Consider the following 14,090-nt stretch of genomic DNA (forward strand, 5'->3'; position numbering starts at 1 on the left):
CTACTACCCTAGGTCAAGCCGCCATCTTGCCTTGCTTGGATTATGTACAGCAATGTAACAGCCTCCCATTGGGCTCACCTCATCTGCCCTTGTCCCTTCCCTACAGTTTATTTTCAACACAGCAGCCAAACAGACCCTTTGTGAAATCTAAGGTTATGTTACCCCTCTGTTCAAAACCCTCCAATGGGTTCTCATCTTGATTTGAATCAAAATCTAAATCCTTTAAATGGCCACGCCCCCGCATCCCATTATCTCTTTATCCTGAAGCCTAGTCTGTCCCCTCACTGATCCACTCAAGTTACACTGACCTTGTGCCCTGGGCCTTTGCAGAAGCTATTCCCTGTGCCTAGAGCACTGTTCCTCCAGTTTTCCTGAGAACTGGCTTCCTCACCTCCTCCAGAACTTGGCTCAAATATCACCTTCTCACTGAGCCATTCCCTGATCCTTCTACTTAAAATTCAAACCACGGACATACCCACTGGCAGGTTCTACCCCAATTTCTTGCTTTATTTTTCTCCATAACACTGACTTCCATCAAACACACCACACATTTTGTTTATTGTAATCCCCCCAACCAGAATGTTAGGTTCTAAGAGAGTAGGGAATTTTGTCTTTTTTGGCCTGTTTTGGTGTTCTGGCCCCAGTTTCTAAATCAGATCCTGGCACATAGTAAGTGCTTATTAAATAATCACTGAGAGACTGAATAAATCCAATTGATTCTTCAGGACATCACTTCCCAGGGAGGGGGCAGAGAGGACAGGATTGTAAGATGGTACAGAGGCAATGTCACCAGAAGCTGGTAACCTGTTGGAAGGTGGCAGATGAAGAAGGAGATGGGGAGGATGTGGCTAAAGTATCCAGTCCGTGTGGCCGGGAGGAGGGTGCACCCAGGACTGAGACCCTTGGCTCCCTCCCTGAGGCCCTGTAAAGAGTGCAGCTTGCACAGCCAACCAACCCTGGCCTCTCAGGAGAAGATTTGGGCTCCTCAGTGAAGGTTCCTGAGGAAACTCCTTATCCAGGTAACATCTCTGCCACCCCATGGAGGAAGATTCTAGCTCAGCCTCCACCCAAAGGGGCATTTTGGGGAGCAGGAAATATAAGCAAGAGAAGGTTAGTCTGGTCCATATGGCACAGAACTGATGTCTGGGAGCACTGGACTGGGAGTCTGGGAAATGGGCTCCAGTCCTGCCTCTGGCCCTCCTGGCTGTGTTACCCAGGCCAGTCACTGCCCCTCTCTGGGCCTTGGTAATATAAACACAAGGAGTTACTGTGATTCCACAAAAAGGAGGATTCTTTCATCCACATTTCACTGGAGATTAAAGTGCAAGGCTTGAAAGTTGTAATTAAAAAAACGAAGGCCCTTACCTCTCTGGGGTCTCCAAGTAAATCAAGACTGAAGAATTTCTGTGAAGACAAAGGCAGAGGCCGTGAATGAGAAGCCTTCCTGGGAAAGAAGCTGATCTTTTGTAAGCTCAGCCCTGGAGGTAAAGGGCTTCCTTCCAGGTGCCACCCTGGCTGGGCCATGAGGAAGTGGGCTGGACCCTGGCTTCCCTGGTATAGGACAGGGGGAGGGGACAGCAGGAACAAGGCAAGGACAACTTCTGGGGTCCCCAATCTACAGTCGCTGGACATCTCTTGTTTGTGCCACCCTGCCCTGCATCTATTTCCCCTTCTCTTGGAGACCAAAACTAAACCTGTTGCAGTCGAGTCATTTCTGACCCATACTCACCGTATAGGACAGAGTAAAACTGCCCTATAAGGTTTCCAAGGAGTGACTGGTGCATTTGAATTGCTGACCTTTTGGTTAGCAGTTGTAGTTCTTAACAACTGTGCCACCACGGTTTACTATCTAGCACCCCAATTTTCCTCTTCCCCACTCTCACCCCTTTGGTCAGAAATGTATATTTGACCTGAGGTGCTCTGTCTCCCTGATCACAATGATTATTTCAGGAATGGTACTTGCTCATGTCATTTTACCCCAAAACTTCTGAGGGAATTATTGGGAAATGGTCATCTCTTTCCAGTAGGGTTTCTAAACTGCTAAAATGTACGTTTAGAGTGCCATTGTTTTCTTTAATCTCCCAGGGGACAAAACTGCCTCAGAGTGAAGCCAACACTGAGCATAGGAAGGTGAGAGGTAGAGAGAGATTAAAAAAGCAAAGGAAACCCACTGCCATTGAGTCGATTCTGACTCGTAGTGACCCTATAGGACAGAGAAGAATTGTCCCATAAGTTTCTGAGAAGTGGCTGGTGGATTTGAACTACAGTCCTTTTTTGTCAGAAGCCGAACTCTCAACCACTATGCCTCCAGAGACAGAGAGACTCCCGTAATATCATTTGAGCACCAGGATCCAGCTATGTCTGAAACTACCTACTCCTTTCAGTTATCTGAAGATCCTGTTACAACACATTCCTTTTTTTGGCTTGAGACACGTTGAAATGAGTTTTTTCACCTTGCACTAAAAAACCCTGACTCATACAAGCTCACTGAAACTCACCCTTCCCCTGCCTCCCCACGGCTGTCCTTGGTGTGTGGTCATCAAAATTGCGCTGAATGTTACATTACACTGCAGCGAATATGCCTGACAAGTATGCAGGAAGTGACCAGAAAGGGTCTCTCCATTCTGAATTGTAGCTCCAGCAGTCAGGTGTGAGTGTGTGTGTGCGTGTGTGTGTGTGTGTGTGTGTGTGCGCGTGTATTGGGGATAGTGAATAATCATGGAAAGCGCTTCCAAATGATCACAGAAAGTCCCAAAAGGAGATTTTAGGACTCTTAGGTTCTCTGGGTTTTCCCAAATTCACCAACTCTCCCCCTTATAAGCAGGGTCCTTTGTGTCTCATAAAGAATTGTTAAAATATTTGCCTCTTTCCAGGCATCAGAAAATACTTGTGTGTTAATTCTTTGAACACTTTGGTCACCTTATTAGGGGTTGAGACACCAGGATCCAAGCCCAGAAACCACACTGGGCTCAACTCATGGGGATACATGCAGAGTCCAGTGCTCTATGCCTGCCCCTGGGAAACCCTGGGAGTATCCACAGGAGGCCAGGGTCCAGACGGAAAGTCCAAAGGTTCTGGCTACTTTGGAGCTCACATTCGTACCCTTCCCCCACAAAGGGAATAGCTTGGCTTGAAGTCCTGTATTCTCTGAGGTGTGTGCCCTGCTGTAGCTTCTCTGAGATGACAGCTGCTGTAGCCATCCACCAATCTGCAAACGTCACCTTCTATGTGAAGCATCCCTGCTGGTTAAAATGAAGGCTTCCCCCTCCATACTCCCACCACAGTTAAGGATGGTTGTGTTTTTCCTTCGACAGTTCCTTGTGGGCAAGGAAACACATCCATATTTATGTCTGCATCATCGACTCTGACACCCCCCATATAGTTAGCATGGATGGATAGATGAATGGATGGATGCATGAATGGATGGAAGGGGTTGGCCAATATATGGAGTATGGATGAGTTGAACAAATAACTGGATAGATGGATGGTAACTGGTGGACAGAGGAATCATTGGTTTTTGGAGTGAAGATATATGGTGGGTGGATGATGAATGGATCTGGATGGATTGATAATCGATGGATGTAATGTTATTGATGGATTGGATAGATTTGTAGTTGAGTAGATAGATGGTAAGATGATAAATGGATAGATGGGTGGGTGGATGGATGGCTACCCTAGAATCACAGTTGAGGCAGGGTCTCAGGAAATCTAGAAAACTGGGCTACTATTGAGTTATAATTTAGGTAGCTTCTAAATTAACCACGATAAATTGTGGCAAACTTTGTTCTTAATAACCTTGTCCCTAAAATTCAGGATGGTGATTTTCTCTGTGAAGGAAGGAGGAGAATGGAACTAGAAAGGGATGCCCAGGGATTTTCAGCCAAATCTGTAATCGTTAATTTCTTTAAAATATATCCAAAAGTGAGGATGGTGAAATAAGAAACTTTGATAAAACTGGGGGATTATCACAGAATTCTTCATTGATGTTATTATTTTACTTCTCTGAGATTTGATATATTTCACAATAAAAAAGGATAGAAGAAATTACTTATTGAGATCCTTAGGCTAACGCTGCTCCTGAGAAAAAGGAAACTGCCCAGGTAGATTTTTTAGGTAAATGTGGCGGCTGAAATGATAAAGCCTGGGGCCAAGTTTAAAGGGTGGGACTTATGTGGCTACAAGAATGAATGCACCTACCATCTTCAGCGATGTCTCCAAGAGTTCCTCCTCTGTCTTCTGGCGCAGGCAGTGAACCATGACAGCAGAGGTGGTGGTTTTACACCCAGCCAAGGTAGCAACTTTCTGTGGAGATCACAAGTTACAGTAGAATTCAAGAGTAATATCCCTGCCCTCAAACAATGTAGACAGAACGTTTCACCCCTACCCTATTTCTGAAGGTAGCATACTATAGCAGAAAAAAGACGAGAAGGTATGAGTCCTGTGTCCTAGTCTTGCCTCTATTATTAATTTGAATTGTGATTTGAGCCAATTACACATTCTCTCTGTCTGTTACCTTAACCAGAACCAGTTGTCCTCAAGCCAATTACAACTCATGGCAACTCCATGTGTTTCAGAGTAAGACTGTGCTTTATAGGGTTTTCAACGGCTGTGATCTTTCAGAAGTAGAACACCATGCCTTATTCTGAGTGCTTAACCGTTTTCACCACCCAGGGGCTCCTCAGTTACCTTATATCTGTTTAATGATCTCAGAGCTGAATGTCTAAAGAGAGGCAGTATGGAGTGGTAGTTAAGAGCATCAACTCTCAATAATATTGCCTGAATTCCTATTTCAGCTCTTCCACTTACATTTGACTTACATTTGACCTTGGATAAGTCACTTAACTTCTCTGTCGTCAGTTTCTACAACTATGGTGTTGTTGTTGTTGTGTGCCATTCAGCTGATTCTGACTCAGAGTGACCTTCCATGACAGAGTAGAACTGCCCTATAAGGTTTTTTAGGCTGTAATCTTTATGGGAGCAGACTGCCAGGTCTTTGTTGATGGAGTGGCTGGTGGGTTCAAAGTGACGTCCTTTCAGTTAGCAGCAAGCACTTAACCCTATGCCACCAAGGCTCTTCAGCTTTTCCACCCATAGATGGGGATAATGACTGGCCTAACTTAATACCTGAAAGGGCTTAGAAGGGTACCAACACATATTAAAACATGTGCAGAACTACGGGAGGTCCAGTTAAGATGACTCACATGAAGGCACTTCAGAAAGTACAGAATATCATTTAACTCTAAGGCCTAAAGGAAAATGGCCTGGCATCCATCCCAATGCATAGCAGATGTTGCTTCAAAGTTAAACAAGAAAATATGTAAATGAATGGGTGTGGTGGTGTTCCAATAAAACTTTATTTATGGACACTGACATTTGAATTTCATATAATTTTCACAGGTTGTGAAATATTGTTCTTCTTTTGATTTTTTCAATTACTTAAAAATATAAAAATCATTCTTACCTCAAGGGTCATGAAAAATAAATAAATAATGGTCAAGATTCTAAGACAAGCTGAGGGGCTCAGATCACTGCTTGGAGAGCTAGTGACACAACCAGAGCCTTTTTCCCTCTTTAAAAATAAAAAAAAAGGAAAAAGAAGACCCTGCTGAAGGAGAGGTTTCCTTCAGCCTGTCTTGGAGGTGGACTGGTCTGTCCATCACAACTTTGCCCTCAACTTTTCTGAGAATGGTTACTTCTGGGCCACGGAGCTCCCATAGTAGCTCCTGCAAGCCACGTGCATACAAGTTGCCCACCCTCCTAACTACATTCAATGCGACCAAGGATGGGCATCCAAGCAAACCTGGGACAGAGAATTTCTTTTGTAAATGATCTGGAATTGGGGCTGAGCACTTCTAACACAAAAATGATAAACGCTCTAAAGCAGAGGAGAAAGCCTGACTACCTTCTGAAATCAAAAGGAAATTCTTAAAACTCAGGGGCAGGTGGAGTGGTCATGTGAACTGGAAGCAAAACATAACCAGAGGAGAAGAAGCAGATGGATAGAATGTGGACTGCATGATGGTGGGGCCTTGGTGAGTGTGCACTGGCACCCCAGAGCCTAGTATAGCACCTGGTACATAGTCAATGCTCGGTATGTATTTGTTGAATAAGTTAAATGGCACAGGGAGAAGTAGATGACAAAGAGAGAGCAATAATGGAGATAGCTGCATCTCCAAGCCCAGGAATGCCAAGAACTGCCAACAACTACCAAAGCAGAAAGAGACAAGAATCTTCCCTTAGAGTTGACAGAGAACAGCTAGCCCTGCCAATGCCTTAAATTCAAACTTCTAGTCTCCAAAACTGTCAGACAGTAAATCCTTGTTCTTTAGCATCACCCACTTGTGGCATTTTTGTTAAGGTAGCCCTAGCAAACTAAGACCTTGAGTAAGGTGTCTCGTTGTCTGTCCTGTTAGCCACTCTCACTTCCATAATTCTTTGACAACGTAAGTTGAGTCCTTGGCAAGAAAGACCCCTGAGATTCCAGGAGGCCAGAGCAAAAGGTGCAGGCACCTGTCCAAAGTGAGACCTACCTCAGCTGCCAACCTGCTTTCATTCTTGACCAGAGCAACACAGAGGGCCACGCCACTCTCAGAAATGGCCCGGTGGAAGAGGTTCTTGGCCAGAGGAGATAAAACCTGTGAGGGGAGTGGAGAGGAGGAGAGTTTATGCTCACAGGGAGGGGTCAATGACACATCTGTTCTTCCAGAGCTACCTCCATTCACAGCTCTGCCCTGGCACATTGCTCTCAGGATAACTCAAGGAGGTTCAGGAGCATGTAAGAGAACTCAGTGGACATAATAGCTCCTCATCTGTCCTGGGCTGTTCCCCTAGACTGACCCAGGGGCCTGGCTTCCACAAGACAAGCTTAGCGGGGTGGATCAGGAACACAGGGTGAGGGCTGGAATAGGAAGTGTATGGCACATCTTTATTATCAACAACCAAAAGTGTTCTGAAGAACACCTTGGCATATCCCCAACAAACTTTAAATACACATTTCTTTGTAGGCATTTCCGTAACTCAGAATTTATCTTAAGCTAAATGATCAAGGAGGCATACATGGTTGTATAAGGATATTTACCCAACATTGGAAATAACCCATTGTCCAGTATTATGACTTTGGTTAAATAAATTAATTTGCATTATTACCATGAATGACTATGCAAACACAAAAATGATACTGTGGAAGAATATTTAACGCTGTTGTTGTTGTTGTGTGCCATCAAGTTGATTCTGATTCATAGTGACCTTATAGAACAGAATAGAATTGCCCCACAGGGTTTCCAAGGCTGTGATCTTTACCAAAGCAGATTACCACATTCCTCCCACACAGCGGCTGGTGGGTTTGAACCACTGACCTTTCAGTTAGCAGCCAAGTGCTTACCCACAGTGTCACCAGGGCTTCTTAAGAATAACATTATGGTGGAATATTTAATGCTAAGGGAAGTACTTATATTGATATGTCAAGGAGGGTTTTTTGACGGACACCAGTACCAGTTGCCACCAAGTCAGTTCTGATTCATGGAGATCCCATGTGTGTCAGAGTAGAACTGTCCTCTGTAGGGTTTTCAGTGGTTGATTTTTCAGAAGTAGATCATCAGGCCTTTCTTCTGACGTAAATCTGAGTGGAATCACTCAAACTGCCAACCTTTCAGATAGCAATCAAGCACGTTACCTGTTTGTGTACTCCAGGGACTCTTTCAGATAGATAGATAGATGGATAGATAGATAGATGGACAGACAGATTGATTAACTGAATCATGGAGAAAACACTAGAAAAATACATGACAAAATGTTAATGCTGAGTATTCCTGGGTAGTGCAACTGTGGATGTCTTTTTTCTTCTTTGGTCTTACTTATACTTTTCCTTTTTCTCCACTTTAAAAATATAAAGATTTCCCTCAGTGTATTCAACTATGAAGCCCATACACTTTTTCAAAACATGGTGATAGCACTGACCCTCTGCTCAACTGTCAGGCAGGTGGAAGGTTTCTCATAGCTGCCAGCACCTTCTGATCTGGTTTTCCACCTTAGCTTCTCTCAGTGTCTCCCCAGCCATATTCCCAAACCAGCAGACACCTTGTGTCTTAGGGTGGGCTCTCTAGAGAAGCAAAACCAGTAAAGTGTGTAAATATATATGTGCAGAGAGATTTATATCAAGGAAATGCCTCACACCGTGTAGAGGCTGGAATGTCCCAAGTCTATGTGCCAAGATAGAAGCTTCTCCTGATTCACATATCCACAGGGGCTGGAGAATCCAAGATCAGCGGGTCAGAGAGCAGGGCTCTTGCTCATAATCTGCGAAGATCGATGAATCCCAAGATCGGCAGGCAAGACCACAGGTAAGCTGCTAGCTCAAGTCCCCAGAACAGGAGGTCACGTGAACAGGAGCCACTGGCAGGATCCAGCATGAGCAAAAAGCCCCCAAGCCTTGCAGGATGTACACTCATATTCAATGCAAGCCACAAGCTCAAGGAAACTCCCTTTCAACTGATTGTTTACTCACAGCAGATCCTATCATGGGGGTAATCACATATTGAATCTCAACAGGGAAGTGATCACAACATTATACAACTGCCAAAACATTGAGAATCATGCCCCAGCCAAGCTGACATACAATCTTAACCATCAGTCAACCCGTTGTCAACTGACACCTGTACACATCTCCTTAAACCATACATAATCTATGAATAAAGACAATTATAAAGTCGTACTTGTGCCTAAGATGATACAATGAATACACATACACCCAGAAATGCACTAGCCCTGTTTACATCTTATATTTTATAAGTGAAGAAAACAAAAATATTTGATGCACATATACAAAGCAGAAATACTCATAACAATTACAGTCCTCATTTCTGCAACTGGTCATGTGGCTGTAACTGATATTTAGAACTACCTTCTTCCATCACCCATTCCATATTCCCTTGGCCTCAGCAAGCAGCCTAACTGGTTGTGCTTCTTTGTCTGGTGGGGCAACCCAATCCTTAATTCCTGAAGGCTCTGGGCTATTAGTAGTCATGTCGGAATTCAGGTGCTCTAGTTTTTAGTGTTCCATTGAGTTTAATCACAGGACTTGGTAGTATTGAGAGACACCCTAAGGGATCTCCTGCATTCCAGGCAAACTCTTCTTTACCTCCATTATGTAATATCAGTCCAATTTCCTCTTGCCAATCAAGATCAATCACACCAACCAATATGGTAACTTCTTCTTTGCCTTTTGGACCAGAGTCATAAGGAGATCACAGTGGCCAGGTGGCATTCTTAGCTTCCAGTTCAATGGAATCAATGACGTGTCTCTAGGTGGGAGCATTCCTCCTTTTGGAACTAAGACCACTAGACCTGCAGAGCATAAGCTCAGGGAACAGGAAGCAAAAATCTTGCGAATGGGTCACTAAGGGTAATAGTGAGTAGTGTCATTCCCATTTCTACCCCTTGATTCCTGGACCTATGAATCCTCACTATGGGAGAAATAGCACCATATATTGGATGCTGGTTTAGAGCATATACAGCCTTCTGGAGAACACTGCCCCAACCTTGCAAGGTATTGCCACCTAGCTGGAACCATGATTGCATCTTTAGAAGGCCAATCCATTGTTCTATCAACCCAGCTGCTTCAGGATGATGAGGAACATGGTAGAACCAGTGAATTCCATGAGCACAGACCCACTGCCACACTTCACTTGCTGTGAAGTGAGTCCCTTAATCCAAGGCAATGCTGTGTGGGATACCATGACAGTGGATAAGGCATTTTGAAGTCCATGGATTGTAGTTTTGGCAGAAGCATTGTGTGGACGGAAGGCAAATCCATATCTAGAGGAAGAGTCTATCTCAGTAAGAACAAATACTGCCCTTTCCATAATGGAAGTGGTCCAATGTAATCAGCGTCCACTAGGTTCCTGGCTAATCACCTCAAGGGATGGCACTATCTGCCACTGATAATTTAAGCACCATTGGATCAGCCAGATCATATGATCCAAGTGGCAGAGCAGCTTTCGCAGCAGCCTGAACTTGTCATAGAGCCTTCTGTTGTTCTGGACCTTGCTCAAAAGGAGCAGTTTTTCCACTCGCTGGATATATAGGCCAGAGTAAAATAGGCCTGAGTAGCACACTCAAATTAGGAATATGTTGCCTCTGAAATCCAAAGAGGTCCACTAGGTGTTGCGCCTCCTTTTAGTTGTGGGAGGAGCCAGATGCAATAACATATCCTTTACTTTAGAAGGAATATCTTGACATGCCTCACACCACTGGACCCCTAGAAACTTCACTGAGGTGGAAAGTGCCTGAATTTTTGTGGGATTAATTTCCCACGATCTAGCAAGCAAATGTTTTACCAGTAAGTCCAGAGTCTTTGACACTTCTTCCTAAATAGGTCAAATCAGCATAATGTCATCAATGTAATGCACCAGTGTGAAGTCTTGTGGAAGGTCCCTTCAGACTAAATTATGACATAAGGCAGGAGAGGCAATGCGACCCTGAGGTAGACAACTGAAGAAGGTCTATTGCTGGCTTTGCCAGCTGAAGGCCAACTGCTTCTAATGGTCCTTCAAAGCAAGTATGGAGAAAAAGTCATTAGCCAGATCAATAGCTGCATACCAGGTACCAGGAGATGCATTAATTTGCTCAAGCCATGAAACTACATCTGGAGCAGCAGCTGCAATTGGAGTCACCACCTGGTGAGGTTTTCGATAATCCACTGTCATTCTCCAAGATCCATCTGTTTTTTGCACAGGCCAATCAGGCTAGCTGAATGGGGATGTGGTAAGAATCACCAGCTTGGCATCCTTCAAGTCCTTCATGGTGGCAGTAATCTCTGTAATCCCTCCAGGAATGCAGTATTGCTTTTAGTTTACTATTTTCCTAGGTAAGGGCAGTTCCAATGGCTTCCACTTGGCTTTTCCCACCATAATAGCCCTTACTCCATTTGTCAGGGATCCAATGTGGGGGTTCTGCCAGTTGCTGAGTGTATCTATTCCAATGATGCGTTCTGGAACTTGGGAAATCACTACGGGATGTGTTCAGGGACACGCTGGACCTACTGTGAGATGGATGTGAGCCAAGGCTCCGTTAATAACCTGACTTCCATACACCCCCACACTGACTGGTGGACCACAGTGATGTTTTGGGTCTCCTGGAACTAGTTTCTGTATCCAGTAATCCCCAAAAAGCCTGATTATTTTCTTTTCCCCAACCAACAGTCACTCTTGTAAAAGGTCATAGATCCCTTTGGAAGGCTGGGAGGAAGATTAAAAGTGTCAATTTTTTGGCAGTGTACTGGAGTCCTTCCTCAAGGGGACCTGGCCTCCTTCATCCAAGGGGTTGTGGGCCTTTAAACTCACGCATGTCTGGGAATTGATTGAGGGACCGTGACTCTCTATTTGGGTGATTCAAGTTAGACTGCTGTTCACCTGACCTAGAATTCACCTCCTTGCAGAGATCACAAATAAATATTTAGTAGATTTCCTATCTATTTCACTCCTGGGAACACCACGACTAAGTAGTCAACATGATAAGTCCATATAAGACAGACTATTCTGACTGAATTCACTGTCCATTAGCATACTAATGCAGGTCTGATGTTTCAACCTGATTTAGTGTAGGCCACCATGAAATCCATGCTTCAGCAACCCAACCAAATAAACTATTAGATACTTTCCTACCTTCTTGAGTTGAAAAGTTGTGCTTAGTGGACCCATATCAATAAACTCAGACTGATCCACCTTTATGTTCCTTGCACTATTATACCACACCCTTAATACCCATTCCCACACATATTACCCAGGTTTCTGTTTGTACATATTAGAAAAGTCCAGCTGTTCTTTTGGACTGTAGCGTACCTCCTCCTGGGTCACACTTCTTACTTCACCTTTTAAGGCTCACTGGGACTTAAGTCGAGTATATGTCTAGAATCCAAAATTGGTAGTGGGAAGTGTTTTGAGGACATTCAGAATCATCTTGTAAAGCATGTGTCTCAGGCAATGCCCCAGGCAATGACTCAGATAAGGGCTCTTTAGAGGCAGCTGAGCTAATCTCATTAGATGGGAGTGGAGGGGCTAAAGGTTTTACTGGGCAGGGTGGTTTAGCAGACAAACATGTAGTAATCTCTTCAGCTGAGAGTGACAGGGCTGGTTCTGTTGGCGGGCATGATTCAACAGAATTTAGGGGCTCAATGTCTCCAGCTTGCTGATTATCTGCAGATATGTACCCACCCCAAGTTTCAGGATCCCATTTCTTCCCAATCAGTGCCCTCATTTTAACTTCAGACACCTCTAGAGGTTGACAGCTGAGTGGGCATTGTAATTCGGCCATTCTTAAAATAAGATTGTGGGTTTGGTTTTCATGAACATCAGCTCTGTTACTTTCTTTCAAAACACAAGTGAAAACTTACTTTCAGGTCACTTATAAGGCACTTGAGCTCTAGCTCTGATGCCCTGAGAGCATCTCTTTCACCAGTATGCCTACTGAAAATAGGACCAACCAACCAGCTTCCTTATACTTCTCATTCTGATTAAATTGTAGAAAGGTGTCACACACACAATCATTCAGAACCTCATCTTTCATCAATATCTGATCTATTTGGATTGCCACCTGATGCTGTGGATTAGTAGGGTCCTCTTTACTACTGGAAACAGAGTCATCAACATCTTTACAACTAACCAGACTTGAGAATCAATATTTTAGAAAAGTCATCCTTACAATTTTGTTTCCTAGAATCACTCTTGGTAACAAATGTCTTAGGCTGGGTTCTCTAAAAAAAAAAAAAAAAAAAAAAAAAAATTTTTTTTTTTTTTTTTGGAGACATAAAAGCAGTAAAGTGTATTAATATATATATTGAGAGAGATTTATGTCAAGGAAATGGCTCATGAAGTTGTAGAGGCTGGAACGTCCCAAGTCCATATGTCAAGATAGAGGCTTCTCCTGAGGCATGTAGCTGCAAGGTCTGGAGAACCCAAGATTGGCAGGTAAGAGAGCAGGGCTCTTGCTCACAGGCTGAGAAGATCAATGAATCCCAAGATCAGCAGGCAAAACCACAGGTAAGCTGCTAGCTCAAGTCCCAAGAACCAGAGGTCAGATGAACAGGAGCCAGCTGTAGGATCCGGCATGAGGAAAAAGCACCCAAGCCTTGCCAGAACGTCCACTTATATTCCATGCAGAACACAAGCTCAAGGAAACTCCTTTTGAACTGATTGGCTACTCACAGCAGATTCCATCATGGGGATGATCATGTACCAAATCTTGATAGGGAAGTGATCACAACATTATTCGACTGCCAAAACACTAAGAATCATAGCCCAGCCGAGTTGACATACAAGCTTAACCATCACACCTTGTGTCTCCAGATTTTGTCTATGTCTCACAACCCCTGGCCTATCCCATCCTGACCCCTCTTCATATCCCTCATCCCCTTCCCACCTCCCCCAGATTTCCTCCCCCAACACACTTCCATCCCTCAGTCCAGAGACGGCTGTCCACCCTTTCTGGCATGGAAAAGCCATCAGATCACCTCAGAGGAGGTTCCACCCTTTCTAGCTCTGCTTCCCCTTGATGTGTATATGGATCTGGCTTCAAGCCAAACAATGAAACTCTGCCTTGCTCTTGTCCTCGCCTCCTCGTATGCATAATTTATACCCGCCACTGCTTCCCAAGAAAAGTGAGGCAAGTCTTAACAGTATAATGGTAAGGAAAAAGAGACAGAGCTCAACCAGGCTAGATGAAGAGAATGTCATGGCTATAGGCTCCGTATGGAGATTTACTCGTATGGCTCAAGGGTGCAAAGCTGAGCTTTAAGCTCCCTCGAGGCGGAGAAGAATTTTGTGATTAACTCTATACCCTATGATGTTGGGCAGTGAGTAGTGTCAGCCCTGGATCCAGGCCTTGTAATAAAAGGTGGCCATGGCTCAACTGGCTGGTCTTCAAGGGACTCATGTCCTGGGTATCAGGCTTGGTGCTGGGGTCACTTACAAGAACAGAGACACTTGCACCTCCTGCAGACCCTCCAAAGATGGTCACCAAGCCCGGGTTCCCTCCAAAGCTGGCAATGTTCTCCTGAACCCAGTGCAATGCAGCCACCTGGTCCAAGAGACCCCAGT

General features: G+C 44.4%; 1 pseudogene; it reads right to left on the reverse strand.

Moving 5' to 3' along the window:
* Nucleotides 1-14,090, reverse strand: part of LOC126064517 (liver carboxylesterase 1-like) — a 107,231-nt pseudogene that overhangs the window by 74,784 nt on the left and 18,357 nt on the right.

Source organism: Elephas maximus, chromosome 21 (assembly GCF_024166365.1).
Source record: "Elephas maximus indicus isolate mEleMax1 chromosome 21, mEleMax1 primary haplotype, whole genome shotgun sequence".
NCBI classification, from domain to species: Eukaryota; Metazoa; Chordata; class Mammalia; order Proboscidea; family Elephantidae; genus Elephas; species Elephas maximus.